The sequence below is a fragment of the Panulirus ornatus genome, chromosome 9 (assembly GCF_036320965.1).
Source record: "Panulirus ornatus isolate Po-2019 chromosome 9, ASM3632096v1, whole genome shotgun sequence".
Lineage (NCBI taxonomy): Eukaryota > Metazoa > Arthropoda > Malacostraca > Decapoda > Palinuridae > Panulirus > Panulirus ornatus.
The window spans coordinates 9,164,438-9,183,814 of NC_092232.1; the positions used below are offsets into that span (position 1 = coordinate 9,164,438).

At 47.2% G+C, this 19,377-nt stretch overlaps 1 long non-coding RNA gene across 1 annotated transcript in view; it reads left to right on the plus strand.

Annotated features, from left to right (window-relative positions):
* The window catches only part of LOC139750196 (uncharacterized), a 1,037,082-nt gene that overhangs the window by 94,564 nt on the left and 923,141 nt on the right, over window positions 1–19,377 (plus strand). The window contains exon 2 of the long non-coding RNA XR_011713101.1: window positions 1,724–1,797. This is a non-coding gene — a long non-coding RNA (uncharacterized lncRNA). The remainder of the gene's footprint in view (window positions 1–1,723; window positions 1,798–19,377) is intronic.

Consider the following 19,377-nt stretch of genomic DNA (forward strand, 5'->3'; position numbering starts at 1 on the left):
CGGGAAGTTGGTAGAGAGAGAGAGAGAGAGAGGGAGGGAGGGAGGGAGGGATGGGTAGTGGGAGGGAGAGGAGAGGAGAGGAAGAGAGGATTAGTCGCGATGATGGTCGAGCTTACAGGTGGATCCCGTGATGGAGCGCCGAGATGATGGGCAGCGGCAGGTCGTGATGGATGGATTGGGAGGGAAGCACAGGCCGGAGGGAGGGAGGGAAGGATGAGGGAGGGAGTGGGGAGAATGGAAGTGGAGGTAAGAGGAGGGAGATAAGGAGAGAGATAGGTATCACCCCGCGAACTAAATTGAGACGATCCTAAATAACTTCGAACCGTTATTCTTCTTGATCTCAGTAGATGCGAGAGGGATTGGACTCGTGTGCTTTGCGGATGAGGGAAGTACAGAGGAGACGAATGCGGAGCGCATCAATGTACAGAAGGACCTGGACAAACTGTAAAACATTCGTCTGATACATGGTACATGGAATGCAACCCCAGCTGATGGAACACAGTGAAAAAGAAAGGGACTCTGTGCAAATATTTTTCCACCTGAAATTAAGCTGTAGGAATCGTGTGTGTGTGTAAGAGGGACTTTGGGGGAGTCGACTTTGAACTTTTACCAGCCGATAGAGCCTCTGCCTCAGGGAAGACTGTAGAGCCAGACTGTCTGGTGGCACATGCTAGAGCCACCATCTGGTACAATGATGAGAACTCATTCGGTAAACTGTTCACTTCCCGTACCAAACCGGAACTAGAATGCTCCTCTCAAGATGGATCATAGCATTTAATGAATCATACAAAGAGCGAGTGTAATATAAAGAAGGTTCGGAGGACATTTGCCTATCTAGGAAGAGAGAAAAGTAAGTGGTGACTTGATCACACCCTCTCAGGTTTAGGTGCCAGTTTGACGGTGTCGAGAGCGAGCTGCTCCTAGGAAAGTGTTAAAATAGAACACCTTGAGATCACATCATGAAATAGAGGCGAGTACCATGTTAAGACAACATGTAAAGAACTACTTGTGTGGTACCACAGTGAGCAAGAAAGAAAAAGTGGGGTAAATAAATATTAACAGTATGCAAAGGTTTCAACAGCTGTATGATAGTAGAGAAAGTTCTAAGCAAATAGGTAATTACGAATAGAAAATTACACACACACACACACACACACACACACACACGACTGTACAGTATTTTACTACTGTACAGTACTGTACTAATGCACGGTATTGTACTACTGTACAGTATTGTACAGGGTGGGTATTCATCGTTGACCAATAGGATTCAGGATGGGAGGTGGGGCCAGAGGAGGGATTAACACAGTCCACCAATAGGAGTCGTGGAAGGAGGTGGGGCTTACGAGGGATACGGAGTAGTGACCAGTAGGAATGGCGGTAAGAGGCGGGACATTGGTTCGGACGAGTGGCTGACCAATAGGAGAGGGTGAAACATGGGGAGTCCGTTGAGATCAGAGAGCCAATCACATGCAAAAAAAAAAAAAAAAAAAAAAACAATTAGGTTTAGAAAACGTGTCAGGAAAATGAATGTTGACGTCATCAAAATCATGTATACGCCCTTTACGTAGAGTATTTGAAAATCAAAATCAATAACTTTTACAGTCAAAAAAAGTGTTCAGAGAATCAGTCAGTTTTACAAGGTAGAAAAAAAAACCCTGCAAAATCAAAGTAATGTTGCCAGAACTTTTTGAATTTTCAAATACCTTCATTTCGTTTACAGAAAACGAGGAGCGGGCCTCAGCGAATTCAAAGAAAACGACGAAGAGGAGGCGCTTGCCGACGCACCGCATCAAGGTAAGGTAAGTAATTGATGGAGTGTTCCAGTAGTCGAAATTCATGATACTGATCACACCATAGACACCCAGACATGTAGACATCCTCTGTAGATTCATATGTGTACATACATACGTGCGTAAATGCATGTATGTACCTGCGCACGTACGTATATGCAGAGACAGTCACACAATCAGAACGTACGTGTAATCTTAGAGGAATAGGAGAGAGAAATGGTTGTTCATACACCATAACGTTTCCATACATTGTCTATGGGTTCAGGAGATGACCAACCCTCCATCTAAATCTGTCTTTCCCCACGCCATCATGAGAGTGTCGTGGTGACTGGGGGAAATGGGGAAGGGAAGGGGTGATGTGGCCCCAACCCAACTCCAGTGTGATGCAGGGATGGGGGTTAAGATGGGGGTCATAGGACGTGGCCCAACCCACTCCACCTCCAGTGTGTCGTAGGAGCGGGGATGGGGGTTAAGATGGGGGTCATAGGACGTGGCCCAACCCACTCCACCTCCAGTGTGTCGTAGGGACGGGATGATGAGGTAGAAAGTGGACATTGGACATGATCGTACTTACTCCACCTCCAGTGTGTCGTAGGGACTAGGTGGGAGCTGTGTGGGGGGAATTGATCAACGTCTGACGACATTAAACAGCGAGGAAGTGGGTGGGTGGGGGGGAAAACGGGGCGTTTTCCGGGGGTGGGGGGGTGTCTCAATTCCAGGCTGTCTATTGCGCCCCAAACGTAAGGAGAGGCCGTGAGATGCATGAGCCCCCCCCTGCCACGCCGCCGCCCCCCTTCCCCAGCAGCCCCGGGGGAACAAGATTGATGACGCATTACTTCCTGCATGACTGGGGGAGGGGATGGCATGAATTAAATGTATGACATTTGTGGAAGGCGGTATGGTGATCATGCAGGGAGATTAGTAATTTTTTTATTGCCCTTTATTATTTTTTGGGTTAAGAGTGTTTCATATATATATATATATATATATATATATATATATATATATATATATATATATATATATATATATATATATATATATAAGGGTAAGAGAGATGTGTGGAAATAAAAAGAGCGTGGTTGAGAGAGCAGAAGAGGGTGTTTTGAAATGGTTTGGGCACATGGAGAGAATGAGTGAGGAAAGATTGACCAAGAGGATATATGTGTCGGAGGTGGAGGGAACGAGGAGAAGAGGGAGACCAAATTGGAGGTGGAAAGATGGAGTGAAAAAGATTTTGTGTGATCGGGGCCTGAACATGCAGGAGGGTGAAAGGAGGGCAAGAAATAGAGTGAATTGGAGTCATGTGGTATACAGGGGTTGACGTGCTGTCAGTGGATTGAAGCAAGGCATGTGAAGCGTCTGGGGTAAACCATGGAAAGCTGTGTAGGTATGTATATTTGCGTGTGTGGACGTGTGTATGTACATGTGTATGGGGGGGGGGGGTTGGGCAATTTCTTTCGTCTGTTTCCTTGCGCTACCTCGCAAACGCGGGAGACAGCGACAAAGTATAAAAAAAAAAAAAAAAAAAAAAAAAAATATATATATATATATATATATAGTGTTTCCTGGTTGGAGTTTGAGAGGAAGGACTGGCTTAAGCCTGAAAGGGTTTGAGAGAGAGAGAGAGAGAGAGAGAGAGAGAGAGAGAGAGAGAGAGAGTAATAGTGTTTTCATGGTCCAATGTGCAAGAGGAGAAGGAGGTGATGGAACTTAGGATTAATAGCATGACTGTGGACAAGAATGATGCTGAGTAGGATAGATGGAGTAACTGTGGCGCCAGAGTGATGGGATGGAGGATAGATGGAGTGTGGTAAAAGGATGGTGGTGGTGAAAAAAAGAAGAGGGGCGGAGGGGGAGGGGCAGATATGACCTAGTGTGATGGTTAGTGGATGGAGCAAACCACACGATCCAAAGAAGGGTGATGGAGGCAAGGGTTATTGCGGCGAAGGGTGTGATAAAGAAGGTAGATAGAGCGATCTTGTGTGGTGAAGATAAGAAGGTACTAGATAGATGGAACGTGTGTGGTGATGAAGGTAAGAAGGTACTAGATAGATGGAACGAGTGTGGTGATGAAGATGAGAAGGTACTAGATTGATGGAACTTGTGTGGTGATGAAGATGAGAAGGTACTAGATTGATGGAACTTGTGTGGTGATGAAGATAAGAAGGCACTAGATTGATGGAACTTGTTTGGTGATGAAGATAAGAAGGTACTAGATAGATGGCACTTGTGTGGTGATGAAGATAAGAAGGTACTAGATTGATGGAACTTGTGTGGTGATGAAGATAAGAAGGTACTAGATTGATGGAACTTGTTTGGTGATGAAGATAAGAAGGTACTAGATAGATGGAACTTGTGTGGTGATGAAGGTAAGAAGGTACTAGATAGATGGAACTTGTGTGTGATGATGAAGATAACAAGGATCTAGATAGATGGAACTTGGGTGGTGATGAAGATAAGAAGGTTCTAGATAGATGGAACGTGTAGTGGTGAAGATGAAGGAGTCAGGTAGACGTAACGGGTTGTGACGAAACGTGATGGGAAGTTAGGTAGATGGAACAGGTGTGGGCGGGAGTACTCGAGGGGTGTCAGAAAGATGAAACATGCGTTTAATGACGACGAGAATGGGAAGAGGGAAGAGAGGGGGGGGGGGGCTGGATCAGTGGAGCAGCCGCTGTGGAGGTTGATGGGGAGAAGGAGGGAGGAAGAGGAGGAAAAGGTGTACCTGGCTAGGTTGACTTGGGGGAGGGGAGGTGAAGTTTGGTGGAGGAGGAGGAGGAAGGGGTGGAGTGTCAGGATGATGAGTGGCACACAGGGAGAGTTATGGATTATATCTGCAAACCTCATATGGAATTTCCCCCAGACGATGATATAAAGGAAAGGAATGGGGGTTAGGTGTTTTGGAAGAGGGGTAGGGGGATTCCTTAGGGTTTTTTCATACCTTAAGATGACTGGAGATGGACACCTTGTGTGACCTCCGACACGAGGTACTTCCACATATGCGGATTGTTTCTCTTGTATAGAACCTTTCCGTCGTGGGAATCTCGGGCGTAGTGGTTCAGCGGTTGTGAGAGCTGCTAAAGATCACTCCCAACCTACCTATTTTCCTGTTTGGAAGGTATATTCCCAGATTTCTCAGTATGGCTCCTGGTTTATGTCACGACTTTACTCGTACCGTTATTGATGCTGGTCATTGCATACTGACAAGTGAAAAACAAAAAAGATACACAAAAATATTGTTTATAAGGTATATAAAATATAATGCTTTTTTTTTTGTCAAATTCTTGGAAATCTTCAGAGCGTTTATTAAAAAAGTCACCCAAGTCTGAAGTTTTAAAAAGTTCTTATTTTTTTTAGCTATCATCCTTTTATATCTCTTCCCCCTTTTTATCTGTCGTCCTTGTGTCTATCAACCCTCATGCAGTTTTCGTCGTATCGGTCTCTTATGGTGGCTCAGCTGTGTTTCGTGATGGGACAGAGAGGGAAGCGAGAACACGAGTAACAGCAACGGAAACATTGCTCTCTTGGGTAATGTACAGAGGTGATGAGCCCAGGCTAAGGTGCTAGTGGAGGTGTAGGATTGTGGTGGGAAGGAGAGGTGCAGTGTAAGAGGCAGGCTCAGCAAGAGTCAGTCCCGAGGTGCTGGTGAACGTGCATGAGTTGAGGCAGGAGCCCATGGAAGAGTTGTGTGGCTGACGGGTACCCCTCCGTGCACCTTCTGTATGGAGATATGACACAATGCCGCGGCCCCTGGTGTTTGTGGCGACTGCCGTTTGTACTTGTGCTGCAGTAGGTAGTGCCGCGGGCGCGGCCGTTGGGCCCTTACTCTCAGCCGGCTGCTCCTCGAGACAGGCGGAGTCGATGTCCCTCGTAAGGCGTGCCGAGGGTAGACGTCGGATATGAGGCACTGCAAAAATCACGTACAAGCCCTTCACCGAAAGAGGAGGCGCCTCAGAGGGCTGCTTGAGTCAGAGGTCGCGTGGATCAAGACTTCAGAGGTACCCGGAGGGGTAGGACTTCATGCCTGAAACGAGTCGACTGCCCGACTTGCCGTCGGTGATCTCCCGGGTGTGTAAGGGAGGGCGAGGTCTGGTCACGCAGACTAACCTGGGAGGAGACAAGCTCTCCATTCAAGGGGACAGGAGACGTCGCCTGCTGGTGCGACACGGGGGGGCCCTCTGACCTCACTCTCATGTCGGTGGATTGGGCGAACCTGCTGAGGTTACGCAGTCCCTGGGAGGTGGCTCTTCCGGGGAGAGCGGGGGTCAGGTCAGCTGATGAGCTACAGCGGCAACCTGTGTGACTGGTGTGTCTCTGCCCAACGCTGCGTCTCATTAATACCGACCGCCCCTTTTTATCTATCGACCTGGCTAGGTTATCGCCACCTTTTCATCATCTATCACCAGTTTTTATCTATTTTTTTTCTTTATCCATCATCACTGTTTATCTTTAGTCTCTTTTTTTTTTTTTATCTGTCGCCCCTTTTTTTTTTCTCCTAAGCCTCTCGCGATACCTCGGGCGCGATATTTGGCACACATATTGGTTTTGGTTTTATATATGAAAGGAGTTCGCGTCCGATATCAGAAAAGTTACACACCCTCTCCCGCCACCCGGTTTCTTTCAGATGAATCAAGTTAAGGGAATGACGTGCTTAATATTGGTGTTACGATATTTCCCTGTGTCGGAAAGCATGTCCAAGGGTTACTCCAAACGGCTTTTATCGCGGCAAGTACCGCCGTTTGGGTACGAGAGGACAACGGTGTTTTATTGAGACCTTTGACTTGACTCCGGGGAGTGAGATGAGAAGTCACGCCATCGTACCCAAGTGCTGCACCGTCGTGCTCCGGGGTCGTCCTATTGTGCTCAGGGGTCGTGCTGTTGTGCTCAGGGGTCGTGCTGTTGTGCTCAGGGGTCGTACTCTTGTGCTCAGGGGTCGTGCTGTTGCGCTCTGGGGTCTTCCTGTTGTGCTCAGGGGTCGTACTCTTGTGCTCAGGGGTCGTACTCTTGTGCTCAGGGGTCGTGCTGTTGTGCTCAGGGGTCGTACAGGTTTGCTCAGGGGTCGTGCTGTTGTGCTCAGGGGTCGTACTCTTGTGCTCAGGGGTCGTGCTGTTGTGTTCTGAGGTCGTGCTGTTGTGCTCCGGGGTCGTACTGTTGTGCTCAGGGGTCGTACTCTTGTGCTCAGGGGTCGTACTCTTGTGCTCAGGGGTCGTGCTGTTGTGCTCAGGGGTCGTACTGTTGTGCTCAGGGGTCGTACTGTTGTGCTCAGGGGTCGTACTGGTGTGCTCAGGGTCGTGCCGTCGTGCTCAAAAGCCTTACCGTTTTGCTCAAAGGGCCGTACCGTTGTGATCAAAGGGCCGTACCATCGTGCTCAAAGGGCCGTACCGGTATGCTCAAAGGGCTTATATTATCCACTGTGATACAGGGTGCTAGATGACCTTGTTTCTACCCCCACCTCCGAACCTACGTAAGAACAAAGTGTAATGAAGTATTACATTAAGTTATGGTCAAACGTCGGAGGCTCCGCTGGGGGGGGGAAAAAAAAAGAGAAAACGGAAAACGTATGCAGAAGACCGACTAACTCCCACGACCCAGCCCTAAGTTTCTACCACACCAAAGCATCTCCTCCGGTCAGTCCCTCTTCCCTTATTCATCGCCCCCTCCTTGGACCTCGTTCATCATCCCCACCATTACTGACATCATCGCCATTGCGTCGAATACCACCGCCACCAACACCACCACCACCACAACGATCACCAGCGCCATCATCACCACCTGTGCTACTAACATCACCGTGACCATCACTCACCTCTGTCCTCACTATCGCCACCATGACTGTCATTATCACCATGATCTCCACCGCCGCTTTCACCACCAGCGTCCACACCAGCATCACTACCAGTCTGCTGAGTATCGGCACATGTGTTCCTTCTCCTGCTTTGAATGTTTTACTGAAGCTTTTCCAGGCTCCGTTCACATCTTCACGAACGATGTCATCCCAGATTTACCTGTCAAGAGCAGTTCGTTCATCCTTCGTAAACATATCACAACGCATGTAAAGATGCTGCCGCTAGTTTACGAACGTCATCTCCCTTCTGTAGACATAGCTTCATTGGTCTGTTGTCATGACTGAAAGCCTTCTTGAAGAAGGCGTACCTGGTGCCAGTCCTGGGTAGTACATCTTAAACGATAGAATTATTAGTTTTGCTTCGAAATTGACGCATAATAAGGGATATTTCTATAGAACCTTCTCATCATAGTTAATGTAATTATACAACCCCAAGACCCCTTTTATGGGGCTTCATGCACCCCAAGGAGAGGTGAAATGATGGGCTATCTCGGAGGAAGAAGGTCTTCGACTGGACCACATTTTCTATCGTCTACCAACGAAGGCACAGCCCCAGCCAAAGGCAACCTTTCGCCCGTGGTGTGAATATAGATTTGAGTGTGTCTGTTTGCCAGTTCATGCTGTGGTAATGACGGACGGGCTGACGGTCGGCCACCGTGAGACCTTCATAAACGCTCTGGCTGGAAAGAAGAAGAAGAAGAAGAAAGAAGAAGAAGGAGAAGAAGAAGAAGAGGAAAGTTTTCGGGTTCCTCATGGAAGACGAGATCCAGCCACAGACGGGAAAATTTTGCTGTTGACCAAGGTAAGGTCGCTACGTGACATCGGTGCTGGAAAGTATAATGTGTTCGTTTAGGATCGGAAAGTTTGCCGGGAAATTATTGTACTCCCTGTCAGGTGGACAGAGAGTCATTGATCCAAAGATGATTTAAACATCCTTACATAAGTAATTCGTTCCAGATATGGACAGTCTTGAGCTCTGGAAACGGGTCGTACAGACCCTGAGAAGTCACTAAAGCGATTCGAACATCCTTACATGGAATTATAATCGCTCCAGATGTGGGTAGTTTTGAGCTCTGGAAGCGGGTCACACAGACTGTGAGAAGTCACTCAAACTCTTTCTCACACTCTGTGATCATATTTTTAGATATACGGTCCAGGTTGCTGGATTACTGTATTCTTGAACGGCACACACTCCCAGGGAGACGGGATGTGATGTAACCCCCAATTGCATCTTTCCAGAGGCACGGGCTACGGCCAACTTTATAGTCAGGTTCCTGCAGGAGTTGCCTCCGTACCATAGGGTGAAGTGTATTGTCCCCAGTCTTTATGGAGTGTCGTCATCAGTGATGTACGCCAGGTCATTCCAGCAGCGTAAGAGTGTACGGTTTTCAGATCTTACTCACTCGTAGCCTGAGCTGGAGATACAGAGCAAAGCACATACAGGTGCTCTCCACTCCTTCTGTCCATGTGTGAAATCCGCCTTGTCTTTATGCTGCTAGAAAAGGCCTGGAATAGATTTTCCCCCTAAGAACTCCAGCGTCTCATTTTCTCTTCAGGATCACTGATCTCCTTGGATATTCTCTCGTCTGCCTTAGAAGGTTTTCATGCTCTCTAACGACACCACCCTCCCGCCTCTACGCTCTCTAGGGTCCTAGCTGCTGCCTATGTCCTCCCGTAGACGCTCTCTGGTGCCCCCAGTGCTACCCTCAGGCTTCCCGGACGTTCCTGAAGGCCTCCAGGGCTCCCGACGCGTCTTTTGAGGGCCACCACTAAATTTTCCCCTAAGGACCCTCATATGCTCCCTGAGGGCTGTCAATGCTTCTCCCTGAGGGCCGTGCAAGGGCGCAACACGCTCCCCGTGAGGCCATCTTGCAGCGGCGGGCGTCCACCAAACTCCTGCTTGTGGCATTTCATTACACAAGACTCGCCTTCATTACATGCAAATTACTGTCTTTGGTGTCAGCGACTCAAAGCCTTCAGGGGTAATGAATAATTGGACATTCCCCTGTCCGATGTGGAATAAGAATGAGGGGGGGGAGGGGGAGGGAGAAAGGGGTGAGAGAGAGAGAGAGAGAGAGAGAGAGAGAGAGAGAGAGAGAGAGAGAGAGAGAGAGAGAGAGAGAGACTTCACCCCTCACCCTCGCCAACGCCGGGGCAGACCCGATAGGCGAGGGGGAAGCTATTTCAGAAGAAGAGAGGAGGACGAGGAGGAAGAAGAGGAGGAGGAGGAGGAGGAGGACAGGAGGACAGGGTTGTCGCTCTGATTCTGGGGGACCTTTATACAAGGGTGATGTATTTGTCGGCGTTTGAGAGAGTGAGGGAGGAAGTCGCTTGACACCCCAGAGTCAGAGAGCGGGAGGGTGGGTGCAGCAGTCATGTTGTCATTGTGTATGTCCGTAGTCGACCGTAACTGGTTGTGGTTCAACCAGGGCCTTGATATCGTGGGAGGAACGTTCCTCAGCGATGAGATTTGCACCCTTGGTAGAGGAGGAGCTGACCCAGTATAAGATAACATTACCGCTAAAGTGATCGGAGTGTTGAGCCAGTTATAAGGACGACGCGAGCGTGGGTGAGAGGGCGATGGTCGCCCTCGATCCTTCTCCCAGAGAACGTGACTGTGTGGCCATCATGTATGACTGTATCCTTGCACGCATGGGTGAGGATGGCCGGATGTAAATGCGGGTGCTCACGTGAGCCGCTTGGGATGAAAGAGATGTCTGAAACTCTGTTGTTGTATTCGCAAGAGCAATGCCAAGTAACCTCTCTCTCTCTCTCTCTCTCTCTCTCTCTCTCTCTCTCTCTCTCTCTCTCTCTCTCTCTCTCTCTCTCTCTCTCTCTCTCTCTCTCTCCCCCCAGGTAGTTGTAGTATAAGGCTTAGTTGGGATTCTGATGGTTAGAAATATCGACCATCTACGAGGGGATGTAGGATGCCTGTACCTTTCGCCGAGCCCTCCTGCGCTGGAGTGTTCGGGTTCATTCTCATGATGAAATTCTGTCGCAAAAGTCGGGATTTGATGACGACCCTTGATACTGTAAGGGTAGGAAACGTCTGGACACAGCCGGGCATTCCAGTTCTCCCGAGACCTTCGGTCCAGAGGATCCATCACAGTTGACGGAAATGAAGGAAAAAGTCAGGGAAATAAACGAAAAGAAATAAGTTAGACAAAAAGGGAAAAAAAATCAGGAAAATTAATGCGAAGTTCCTTTCTTTAAGGGAAGACGTAAGTAATACAGATGAGAGATATGTGTGTTCTGAGAAGGCTGTTGTTTGGTTAAGAGTAAGGAGGCTAGAATCTTCGAGCCGCGGCTATTGTTAAAAAACAATAGGACTGGAGACCTTCAGCCATGACTGTTGTTAAGTGAGAGAGAGCAAGACTGCAGCAGTCCCTCAGCCATGACTATTGTTAAGAGAGAGTAAGACTGCAGTCCCTCAGCCATGACTATTGTTAAGAGAGAGCAAGACGACAGTCCTTCAACCACGACTATTGTTAAGAAGGAGTGAGACGGTATTCTCCGAGCCACTGTGCAGTTATTAATAAAGAGTGAAGCTTGAGTTCTACACGCACACACCACTCATGCGAATAACGAATTAAGTGTGGAAGTCTCGGGAAGAGACTGGAGGGAGAGCTGATTTAGCTTTGAAGAAAAAAAAGAGAGTCAGTTCAGACTTGTACAATACAAATTGAGAGAGAGAGAGAGAGAGAGAGAGAGAGAGAGAGAGAGAGAGAGAGAGAGAGAGAGAGAGAGAGAGAGAGAGAGACGGGTGGGTGGGGAAGAATATCCTTCTAAAGACCTTGACATCCCAAGTCTAAATTCTTTTACATCCACAGTTCTGATGACTGTTTAGGATTGGTCCTAAAAATCATTTCAATATATACACTAATCTTTTTCTTACTTAAAGACAGATGGATTACCTTTTCCATGTATTCATTCGCTTCAAGTCGTCCTCTCTCTCTCTCTCTCTCTCTCTCTCTCTCTCTCTCTCTCTCTCTCTCTCTCTCTCTCTCTCTCTCTCTCTCTCTCCCCTGGACGACCCTTATGCAGGGGGGGACAGCCGATGCTGTTGCTGAGGCTCAGCGGGTGTCGAGTTTCGCACCTAACTCGCACGCAGATGTCGCCGATCCCGGGGACACAAGCAAATGAGTCAGGAAAACGAGCCAAGGAGGCGCGGCGCGAGTTAGCGGAGAGAAGATAGGCAGATGGGAAGAGGCTGATTGTAGGTATATGATAGATATTAGGGGGAGGTCCTGGGTGTGTATGATATGGTATATGGCCCGGAAGAGGCAGTGCCACTGCGTGAGACAGTGCCAGGCGAAAGGGGAGAGAGTGAAGAGGGAACGGATTGCCACTGCTTGAGACAATGCAAGGGGAAAGAGTGAAGAGGGAACGGACGATGGCGTTAAAAAAGGGGGAAAAAAGGACCGCGATTTTTTTTTATGGAGGAAAAAAAGAAAACAGTTTCTTAAGGGGGGGGGAAATAACCAACGACTTCAGAGGAAAGAAAGAACGATTTCAGGGGTTGGGGTGGGGGAGGGGGGGGGGGGGGGGGGGGGAACTCAGCTGAAAAATGATATAGGGGAAAAAAGTGTAGTTGATTTAGAAATTGAACAGTATCACGTGGTAAAAGTAGTGAGCTGTAGCGGAAGAAATAGATCAGGAGAGGGAGTTGAATAGGGAAAAAATAGGCAGTGGATTATTAAAGGTAGGACACACACACACACACACACACACACACACACACACACACACACACACACACACACACATCCGGGTTCGACCCGGGTTCGAATCTTGGGCGCGCATTTGGCCCAAAGCCAATCTCCAGGTGTTCATCATCTTCCCGGGGCTGATCGATCGATGAGTTCGTGTATTTGGTTGGTTGGTGTGTGTGTGTGTGTGTGTGTGTGTGTGTGTGTGTGTGTGTGTGTGTGTGTGTGTGTGTGTGTACAGGAAAGAGTAAAGATATGGTACAATGTACACAAGGTTTAAGGGCCGGGGCAAGACAAGTATAAAACTCTCTCCCAGTAAGACACAAAATGGAAATGACAAAGCACCTTGCTATTTACATTGGAGCCAGCCAGTGCTAAAAAGCAGTTAAGAGAAAGTTCTGAAATGGAAAGAGACAAAGACAGAGGAGGAGGAGGAGGAGGAGGAGAAGAAGAAGAAGAGAAGGGAAGAAGAAGAAGAGGAGAGTCTCACAACACCCTCTTTGGTCTGTCGCGTCTTGCCGTTGGGAGAGTCGGTTCCTCTCTCACCGGGGGAGAGGTGGTCCTCTCACCGAGCGCTTCTCCTCTCTCCAACACCTTATGGGATATATTGAAAAAGTTGACGGTGGCTCTGCAGAACTTTTTATGCTGGTTATTCGGATATGTTGAGGAGGCATGCGATGAGGGCGGTGCTTCTCTCTCTCTCTCTCTCTCTCTCTCTCTCTCTCTCTCTCTCTCTCTCTCTCTCTCTCTCTCTCTCACACACACACACACACACACACACACACACACACACACACACTAGATTTCAGAGAACATAACGAGAAGAGCCAGGCGAAGAGAGGTATGATTCTGAGAATTTCGACTAAAAGAGACAAAAAAAATCCTGTTCATGAGAATGAAATATATATATATATATATATATATATATATATATATATATATATATATATATATATATATATATATATATATATTTTATTATTATTTTGCTTTGTCGCTGTCTCCCGCGTTTGCGAGGTAGCGCAAGGAAACAGACGAAAGAAATGGCCCAACCCACCCCCATACACATGTATATACACACACGTCCACACACGCAAATATACACACCCACACATCTCAACGTACACATACGTATACACACACAGACACATACATATATACCCATGCACACAATTCACACTGTCTGCCTTTATTCATGCCCATCGCCATATATATATATATATATATATATATATATATATATATATATATATATATATATATATATATATATATATATATATATATATATATAAAGAAATTTGACGAGTGCTGTGTCGTAAACGAACGTAACAAATAGGAATAGGCCAATTAGAGAGAATTCATAAGGACACCATGCGCAAATTGGAGGTGTTGGATGGAACGTACGAACGGTCATGAGAGACTTGAAAAGACCTGGAACAATAATAGCCCAGAAAATAAGAGAAAGATACACACGAAAATGTTATCACACCCGAAGCCTTCTCTTAGCAAGGAAGATTAAAAAAAAAGAGATTTATCAAACCCTCAAGACAGACAGGCAATAAACCACCCAAAAATATATGGCAGGCCAACCACGAAGCTACAGAGGGCATTTAGAAAGGGAATTCTTGAGACGTGTGGTCGAAATCAGATCCCAGGTGGAACGGAGGGAGGGGTCGATGATTGAGGAAGGCAAGTTGCGGTGGGGATTGAGTGCGGTGTGAGCGCTCCGCGCTAGCCCTGTTCATATGGCCTAATCTCGTCCTAGTGAGGAACTCTCATAATATTGATTTAAGAAAAAAAAGATTGACTGTAATAACTTAAGGGACATCAAACATGTGGTCATGAGTGCATTAGTTTACATTGTCTGCGTGGGTGCTTTGTGTTTGTTTACAGGTGAGACAGGTGTAAGTACACACTCCAAAGCGCACTAGTTTACATTATCTGTGTAGATAGTGTATGTTTGTTTACAGGTGAGACAGGTATAAGCACACACTCCAGAACGCACTAGTTTACGCATATTGTTTACGAAACAATTATTCACATTAATAGTTTACATGATATTCCAGTACACTCGTCAGGTTTTCACCGGGTAGGATCGTGTTGCATTGATCTGCCGTGGTGTACTCATAGTTTACATAACCCTCGTTGGGGTTTTTGTAACGGGGGGGGGGGGAAGCGGAAGGTACGAGCATAGAGAGAGAGAGAGAGAAAAAAAAAATTACTGGTGAGTGATAGAGGTCTCTCTCTCTCTCTCTCTCTCTCTCTCTCTCTCTCTCTCTCTCTCTCTCTCTCTCTCTCTCTCTCTCTCTCTCGACTAGCCACTGTGTCCAGGCTCCGCTGAACCTGTTATGAAATACGCGAAGAGTGGTAGGGAAACGCGATGATTGGGTGAAGATGTCAACAGGTTACGTGGGTAATCATGTCTAGATTGTTTGTTAGTTTGTTTGTTAGAGAGAGAGAGAGAGAGAGAGAGAGAGAGAGAGAGAGAGAGAGAGAGAGAGGTCTTTTGCACACATAGTGATAGAGTGTAAGCTAATTCACATCCTCCTTGAGAATGTTCCAGTGGATATGATCCAGCGAAAGGCAATCTGTACTCAGTACTTTCGTAAGCAGTGTTCTCTCTCTCTCTCTCTCTCTCTCTCTCTCTCTCTCTCTCTCTCTCTCTCTCTCTCTCTCTCTCTCTCTCTCTCTCTCTCTCTCTCTCCCCCTTCCCCCCAACTTGTACTGAATTGATATCGCCCTTCAAGACAAGAGTCAAAGACGTCTGAAGCCCCATACGTTTGCTGAAGGTCTTGTCGCTGGAAGACACAGGTCAGAGAATAAGTATAACTTAGAAAGAAAAAGAAAAGAAAAAAAAAGTATTCAAACGCGCAGGATCTTATCCCGGAGAACACTACGGGGAAAGATGGGAAAAGGAGATGGAGCGAGTTATCTTGAAGGGCTGTCCCATGCGTTAGATGGTGGGGGAGGCAGATGCGGTGTGTCTGAGGACGGGATGGGATGCACGGTGTGTGTGTGTGTGTGTGTGTGTGTGAGAGAGAGAGAGAGAGAGAGAGAGAGAGAGAGAGAGAGAGAGAGAGAGAGAGAGAGAGTCATTGGCGAATGGGTTAGGTAGAAAGAGGGGAGAAGGGGACACAGTGCTCGTCTCGCTCAGGTTGACATGTCTGAAAGTGTTACAGAAGCGGGCGTCTTGCGTGTCTCATGGAAGAGGAGGGAGATTGAAGGTGATGTCTGGCTGTTAGTCAAGCCGCTCCACGTCTATATGGGCCAAGGAGAGGTGCCTGAGAGCTGGCGGAAAGTAGCGCATGTAAATATATAGGGCCACTGTATAAGGACAACGGCGGAGGGAGGGAATGGGGACGGAGGTATGAGTCTGGTGAGTATATCTGATGAGGATCGTGGCGGTGTGGTGATTGAGAGGGTGGTGATGGGGGAGGGAGGATCAGTGTGGCGTCAGGGGGAAGATGTGCGGACGAGGTGTTTAAGTTTGAAGAATGTGTTGCGAGTATTACTGGGGGATAGAGAGTTGACCTACAAGTGGAATTTATGGATCTGGAGACAGCTTTATGTCGGGTTGATGGAGATGCCTTATGAGAGGGTGTTGCGGATATATGGGGTAAATGAAAGGCGACTGAATTCAGGTGAGGATTTATTTCATGTTTCACTGGGAATAAGTCGTGTGCATCAGCAGGAAGGGAGGAGGGTAAGTGGTTGCCGAGGACGGTGGCTCTGCTTGAAGGATGTGTGATGTCACCGTGGCTCTTTGATGTGAGTATGGACAGGGTGGTGAAGGAGGCGTCCTGGGGCAAGGGAGAGGGCTGCACTACGTTCTGGAGTAGGTTGAGGTGGGAAGTGAATCAGTCGCTGTTTGGAGGTGAAACGCCTCTGGCTTGGGACGCCGCAGAGAATCTCCAGGGTGCTGAAGGTAGAGTTTGGAAGTGTGTGTAAGAGAAGACACTTGAGAGCGAATGTGTACAAATGGAAGATAGGGTGAGGATGTACGTAAAGAACTGTTGACCTTGTACGGAAGGGGAGGGCTTTCCACTCGTGCGGCCACAATTCTTGAACTTTCTTTCGTATCACAACACATCTTTTTAAACCTCAGTGTGCTGTCCACATTAACTTTCCCATAACTCACCTTATTTCCATCATCCGCTACTTGTATACTATAAAATCACCTCTCTGCGTCTTTAGTGACAGGTTTCTTGTTTGATTACGTGTAATGGTCTCTGTCCATGCATCTGTTGAAGAACTGTTCACTCCATCAAGCTGGTTTGAAAAGGTAAATGTTGAGATCTCGTTACCCTTTCTCTCGTCTCTCGTCTTCTGTGGGCAAATTCAAGGCCTGTATAGCCTTACCCTGTAACTCACCTCTCGTGACTTTGGTACAGTCTTTGTCTCCCTCCTTCATACCTTCTCTGTTAGTTCTTTGTGCTTCTTTGAGTAACTTGACTTGAGAAACATGACCCCTTAGTCGTGGTCTAACGTCGGAGGTGAAGAGCTTCCACAATACTTCCTTGTATATGAATGCTTTTCTAATATTCGCTGGCGGACAGATTGTCTCAGTTGCTCGCCTCTCGACGTCTGGCTCCGGCGGAAGGAAAGGGATGATGTCGACTCTCAAGTCCCTGCCACACACAAAGTCTCGCAGCTTATTACCTGTTAAAGTGATGTTCATATTGAAGCTCACTCTCACTCTCTGCCATCCTCATTACTTTTCATTTACGTTGTCGAGTATCATCAAAACATGCATGAGAACGATCCTGGGGATTCCGAAGGTCCCCTTTTAAGTTGATCTCCGTCTCGCTTTTTATATTTGACTTGGGTGTGTGTGTGTGTGTGTGTGTGTGTGTGTGTGTGTGTGTGTGTGTGTGTGTGTGTGTGACGGAGGTGTAGCGGTTGTTTATCGCTAAACTGCCGTGTGAGCTGCTGGCGTTGGTCGAAGAGAATGGACAAGTTCAGGAAGATGAGGGTCTCATGGCAAGTGGTTTAAGAAGGGCCCAGGATGAATCTGCATGCCCTTTCCTCCCCTCTTTCTAGTTGATCCCTCTGTTGATAAGGAAGACCTGGCTGAGGAGGCGCAGGTGAGCATAGGCAGAATGAAGATGAAATGGAAACTCCTGAGCTCAGATGGTGGGACGTCTGGTGATTTAAGTCGGCGGAGAAGGTACAGATGGTATGAGGAAGATCTGATTACAAGACGTTTGAAATCTCTGACTACCTGGAAGATGCCAGGGCGGCTTAGTGTGATGTCAGGGGGCAGGATATTCTCTCAACCCAAGTTGATGTGCAGCATTAAAAGTCATGGTATGGTTAATGGTGAATGTGACGTCGCTGGCCTTGGCCGCATTCCACTCCTGAAGGCTATTGATGGTGTACTGAAGGGCACTGAAGTCAGGAGAGTTGTTGATAGTGATGCCAGAGGTAGAATCGTCTACATTCCTCCAGCAGTAGTTCGTGTCCTTCAGGGCGTCATTGATAAGGATGAGGAAACGGAGTGGCCCCCGTCTTGGTACTCTGCGTAGCACCGCATGTTTCGGGGTAGTGAAGCGTACGGCTTGGTGTCGCCCGACCAGGAAGTCTGCCAGCCACGAGACGAGACACCCGCGTCTTTCCAAGTCGACGGCTTTTTTTTTTTTTCTATATGATGATGTTACGGTCGACCAAGTGGATAGCCTTAGTGACGTCTACGAAGGTGAGTGTCACCGAGGGCTTGCGCTTCTCCAAGTTGTGGTGAATGAAGTCTAGGAGGCTGACAAGGCCACCGGTGAGTGGCGGAGGAAGACTTCATATGTGTGTGTGTGTGTGTGTGTGTGTGTGTGTGTGTGTGATACAAGACTGCTTGAATGTGAATGCAAATGGGGAGGACTTGGAGGAATTGGAGTGCTTTTGGTACTTAGGATTAGACATAGAATTGGGTAGAACCATGCAGGCTGAAGTCATTTCTGTGACAGAAGAAGGGAAGGCTAATGTCCCGGGTGCACTAAGGAACGTGTGGAAGGAAGAGACAGTGTCATTAGGGGCAAAGATGGGTATGATTGAAGTTATAGTACTCCCGATTGTGTGGTGTGAATAGATGCGTCGCAAGGCAAAGGAAAGGAAAAGGAAGGAGGTATTGGAAATGAAATCTGCTTCTGGACAGTGTGTGTGGCATCAGACCTGTTTTTCATAAAGTGACCTTGTTAGAGATGAGGTAGTGTGATTGAGGCGGAACGACCAGGGGTATGCTGAAATGGCTCAGACATATGGAGTGGATGAAAGAAGAAAAATTCATACAAAGGATCCATATGTGTCGGAAGTGGAGACAGCACGGAGGAGGGGTAGACCGGCCTTCAGTTAGAAGGATGGAGTAAAGCAGGCTGTAAAGAATCAGGCCCTGAACATGCATGAGGGTGAGAGGCATGCACGGGATAGAATGAATCGGATTGATATGGTGTATGTTTGGGGACCTACCCCAAGCACCCTTGATATTTGTTTCACTCACAGCTGAACGTTTATGTTTCTTTCCCTACTCATACTACCAATCATATTCGTCTCATCGTAGTTACATCCACACACATTCAGCCTGGGCCTTCGAGGAGGATGAACTCTCCTCGCTTGGTTCCTTCCTCTGTTCCAACATTCAGAAACAGATGTACAAGAAAGGGAGGGATTGTCTATAGAGAGAGTATATATATATATATATATATATATATATATATATATATATATATATATATATATATATATATATATATAACACGGAAGAAGTGAGGATATAAGAGGTAAATAAAGGATAAGAATTAGAAGGAATCACTGGGCGTAGATTCATGTCTTTTGGTTTAGTTACACAGTTGCGGCCATTAATCTTGTCCCCCAAGGGCATACAGACAGACAGACAGACAGACGGACACTAAATAAATATGTATATTTAGGCTCTAATGATGTTCAATCTTAACTCTCAAAACAGTGAAACTACCAATTTTCCAGAGGAGATATACATTCATCAACCTGAGACGAATGAATCTGTTTTTACCTTTTGAAA